The sequence below is a fragment of the Phragmites australis genome, chromosome 14 (assembly GCF_958298935.1).
Source record: "Phragmites australis chromosome 14, lpPhrAust1.1, whole genome shotgun sequence".
Taxonomy (NCBI): Eukaryota; Viridiplantae; Streptophyta; class Magnoliopsida; order Poales; family Poaceae; genus Phragmites; species Phragmites australis.
Window position 1 is genome coordinate 24,010,268 of NC_084934.1, and position 5,323 is coordinate 24,015,590.

Genomic DNA, 5,323 nt, shown 5'->3' on the forward strand with positions numbered 1-5,323 from the left:
TATAAGTCATTCTCAAATTTCTATACACTTTTTTCTCTTTTATTCCCGTCTTGCCCTTATTTAATAAATGTTACCACTCTCACAAATGAATACAAATGAATACGTTATCTTTTTCAATGCAGAATAAATGAAGGGCAACAAAGTCATTTGATCTACTTTCTTAATCCTTATGCAAAAATTTAAAACGACCTATATTTATAATCGGAGGGAGTAAGCCACACTGGAGCCTTAGAGTGACCTGATACTAATTAACAAACTCTATTAACAGGAGCAAATTATTAAGTTAGCACATGTTTTTTAAGTTGATGTTTGCAGCTAGCAAGAAACCCCAGACTCATAACTAACTCGGATGCAAATGCAATGAGCTAGCTGCTTAAGAGGAGGACTGAACAAACGCAGCAGAAATTAGCGTCTTCAGAAGAACAGCAGGGAAAGGTAAGGCGAAAGTAATATTTATATGCCGTTTAGTAACTGTACAACCATCATTCTGTAAAACATACTATATACCTGTGGTTAAAGTTGTACACTGTCCCCAGATGAAAGTACAACATATGTTGCAAAATGAGGGGAAAATTATATCATTGTCTGGTTTTCGGTACCAGTCTAGGTCCCGTATTTATACCATTTTTCGTTTTTTTTCAGTTATTTCACCTGAACGTGCAGATAAATGAGGTCCGGGAGCTCCTGGCGCTCTCCCGGCGGAGATGCCGACCTTCCTGTCGGACGACACCATCCGCCTGTTCCTCCGCGCAAGAAACCGGAGCGCGGTACAAGCAGCCAGACTCTGAAACAAGCTGCCAAGTGGAGGCGTCAGTACGAGCCAGAGAAACTTCGTTCAGTTCGTTGGGTGCATGACTCAGACTCATCTTTTGTTATTGCAAAGATGTACTGGGTCATCTTGTTTACACCTTGTGTTATACTTTGATTGGTGCTTCTGCTTTGGAATCACTGTTAGGAAGACATTGCTCATAGTGAGAACGAAGCTAAGAGAGCGTATATATACCCGACTACCTGGACAGGAACGGAATAACTGTTTTCATAACACTACCGACAATAAAGGTCAATTTTAGTCGATATGCCCCAGCATGTCTCGGTTTTTAATCTAATTGTTCAAAATAATCTGGGAATGATGATATATACTTATTTTGCTAGCTATTAAAATAACAACATGCAAATTCTTAAGTATCCATAAATTTTATGTAAAACTCTAAGTCAATATATAATTTATTGAGATTTTGATTCTAACACAGTGAACAATGAACTAGTACTAGTGAGCGTAATAATTGTTCTTTATCATTACATTAGTTAGGTGATGATATTTATAGCCATACTTTAACTATTCTAATCATTATTACATTTATATCTTTTATCCATAAGAATATTCCACTTAACCCTAAGAATAATCCTGAAATATTCTTAAGCATTATAGTCAATGTACATTTATAAAGCTCTAAGCTAACTAGCCTGGCATATATCCCAAGAGACCCGCGTCGTGTCTCCCTTCAGGGATAATTCTGTCTGGTCGTCTTCCCGTCAGACTGTGGTTAACCCGTAGGCTCCACTGAGGGTCAACTTTCATTCTCTTGCCGAACGTCTTTACGCTGTACCCCTTCGTCCTCTGAGCTTCAGTCTTCGCTGCTCGCCCGAGCTTCGGCCTTCGTCTTGCATCTAGGATTCACTTCTAGGCTTCGCTATCGCTTCCGCCATTTGATGTTCCTCTCTTCACATGTTCCCTTTATTTGGGATCATCACTTGCATTCTCAGTCCTCCGCCTTATGCCATTCGGTCCCTGTAGAGTATAACAAAAATATCTCTATCACAATATTAGTATTATTACCTTGTCTTTAGGGTTGGCTCATATGGCCGAAGTTAATAAACTGGGGCCAACATGGTACCATACCTAACATAATTTTTACTGGTTATTTTTTAGAACTAGATACTATATAATTTACCGCTTAGTCCTTTATACTCACTCCAAAAACAATGCCATGGATGCATGCTGGAGTCAAAAACATTACCTAGAATAGTAGTCATTTGAGTCAAATCTGTACAAGTAGTACTGTTATAGTTTTAAGATTAGTTTGCTTCCCAATATGTTAGAATAAAAATTGGTTGTAAGAATTTCATTTTGTAGATCATATCAATGTCCAAACCAACTTCAGAATATTTGTTGTTTCTTTAAAATATTCTGTTGTTATGAAGCGGGTCAAGGAAATGGAGGTTTAATTTGAGCTACAAAGAATGTCTATAACCTTGCATGTCACTGTCTGGTTTACTCTACAACTCTAGTTCTAATTCTGTAATCTCGAGGGTAATTCTCGTTCTTCAATTAATTCTTTTTTAGCATAATATTTTACAAATCTTCACTTGTGTGACAGTTTGTAAAACTTCAGAGAAGGAGCACATAAGATATCTTGCGTATAACCTGGAAAATCTGGCCCTGTACTGAGAAGAAGCACTAGAAGAGAATGTTGTTTGGATATCTGACTTCCGAGGTTGGGCAATATCAAGTACGCCATTCTCGTTGACCCCAGAATCGTTACATATAATTCAAAAATATTATCCAGGGTTGATAGCATTCGCTATTCTAACCAACCCACAAAGGATTTTTAAATCCTTTTGGAAGGTATTCGTTAACATTAAATATAGCTAATGAAGATTACTAAAATAAATGTGTCTGTAACATGACCGGCTATCTCAGTCTGCTAGAAGTCATTAACAGTCTTCGATAGAAACCATCTGTGATAAGATGTAGACATACATTAAGAAAAATCATATGTGATATATCATAAAACACATATGAACATTAAGAAAAATCATATGTAATATGTCATAAGACACATACAGATATTAATAAAAATTATATATGATATGTCATAAGACACATACGAACAATAACAAAAATCGTCTGTGATATGTCATAAGATACAAACGGATATTAATAAAAATCATATGTGATGTGTCATAAGAAACAAACGGATATTAAGAAAATCCGTATGTGATGTGATTAAGAAAAATCATCTGTGATGTGTCATAAGACACAGACGGATATTAATAAAAACCATTTGTGACTGTAGGATAAATATTTTATGAATTTCCAAATTGTGTCAAATGAAGAAAATTTTATATGAAAATTATAGCTATCGATAAGATCTACAATATTACAGTTTATAACTTTTTATTAGATGCCTAAATAATTGTCTAAAGTTTTGGATAACAATGATCAAAAGGATAAAATATCCTATTGCTATCAGTAACGATGTATATGTGAGATGGTAAGGATTCTATGTGTAAGCCTGGAGGTTGCATGTTCTATGCCTACAAACCACACCCGTGCATATTTTGTGCAAAAGATCATAGACTTGTGTGATGACATATCATGGATCGTGTGACTTTTTTATTTTTTCTATATCCAAAATACTATTTTGAAAATTATAACACAGACAGATATTTAGAAAAACTATTTGTGATGTGTCGGAAGACAGACGAATATTAACAAAAATTATATGTATGTAGTTATGTTACCGACAGAGTGTTACTCGTCTATGACAAGTTTGATATCACAGATATTTTTACATAAATAAAAATTAAACCCATCTATAATAGAGTTTAACAATCACCTATGATAACTAGTTATAAGATAATGCGTTTTAAGTACGTGTAGTGGAACATCCTCAACTTGGACTGCTAATTTGTAGGAAAAACTATTTAAGGTTGGTCCTGTTGGAATAACACCAATAGATTTATAATAAGTACTTTTGAAATTGAGTTATTGTAAGTACTTTTTGCCTTTTTTTTATTGGGATCTGTGATCTTTGTAACTTTACCACCTGTATATATTTTATATTTTTATTTATAAAATCATTAGTAGGGGCCTCGTCCCCTCTTGTTTCCGTCTAAAAAAGCACTTTTTGAATATGATTTTAATATATATTCTGCTATCATATTGCATAGAACTTTACTTGCAAAATCCTTTTTTCTTTGACTGTATTTTTTATCCGAATAAATGCTGTAAGTATCTGCCTGATATCTGCCTAGATCTGTTATTGAGCCCGCTGACAACTACTTACACAGACCAAATTGAATGTCGGTCAGTTCTCTATTAATTGTTGCTTGGGTTTGAGTATGTTACTGGTCATGAATAGGGATTTATGCTTGTACCGTTGAAGTCTTGCATTCTAGTTCGTTCCTTGCACCTATCAATGACTTAATCAACAAATTAAAGTGCCCTTTTTCTGTGTTGATATTGATGTTTTTGTGTGGATATTTTAGTACTATCTACGATTTTGCCTTTTTTTCAGATAATGAAGCACTTCCTGGAGCCAAAGATGAATGAGAAAGTAAAATTTGTGTACAGCAACAAAATGGCTGACATGTTTGACCTGGACAAGCTGGAGTCTGTATTTGGAGGAAGAAACACACAGCTGGCGTTGACATCGGCAAGTATGCTGAGAGAATGAAAGGACGAGATCAGATAAGGGAAGCTTGGATGCATGGCAATGGAAACACCTCTTCCTGAGCATGAATAAATTTGAGTTCCATATGAAGAGCTCATGAACTTCGATGCCAACAATTAAGCACGACGAAGAAGACTAAAACCTTAATGTTACCTTACATGCTGGGGGCCGGGTCATGCAAGCTCAATGATATTGTAAAAATAAAATAAAATAAGCTCAATAATTATAAATGTTAATGGGGTTAACCTTTAAATATCTCCCTGCTGATGCTCATGATTTGTTATGTAGAGCTTCGCAAAACAAATGTTAATCCAGTTATCTCCCTGAAATCCATGGATTAAAATAAAACGACCACAAAGTTAGGGGTTATTTAGACTTTTTTTATTTAATTTGGATTCGAGTCATTACTACATAGATGTCCTCAGCAGGGGCAAAACCCGTATGTTTACTGTTTATTATAGCTACAATAAATTATTATTTATTATAGTTATTTTTAGTAGTGATTTTGAATATGATGAGTGCTATTTTCCCTAAGACGGCGTCGCCCATAATCCTCCGTACTATCACTGTCATATATTTAGTTATCAGCACAAGTCTCCGTCAAGAGCATATGCCATATATAGTTCTCCCATAAATGACCTCTTCGGGTGACCATGCCTATCAGTCAAAACACATTTATTGTAGCACAAAATTGTTGCATCTTTCACTGTCTTTCCTTGTTCTACTATACAGAGTATCTCTAAAATCATCTCCAACAGAAACTTTAAAAATATATTCTTTATAATACTATTACAGCATATCTTATCACTATTACAGTATCCCTTATTTTTTCTATCTCCAATAGACACTATATTTCCTACCTTCCA

At 34.9% G+C, this 5,323-nt stretch overlaps 1 pseudogene; it reads left to right on the forward strand.

The window, feature by feature from the left end:
* The first annotated feature begins 360 nt into the window (after positions 1–360).
* On the forward strand, positions 361–4,519 carry LOC133890342 (SEC14 cytosolic factor-like; annotated as a pseudogene).
* Positions 4,520–5,323: the final 804 nt, after the last annotated feature.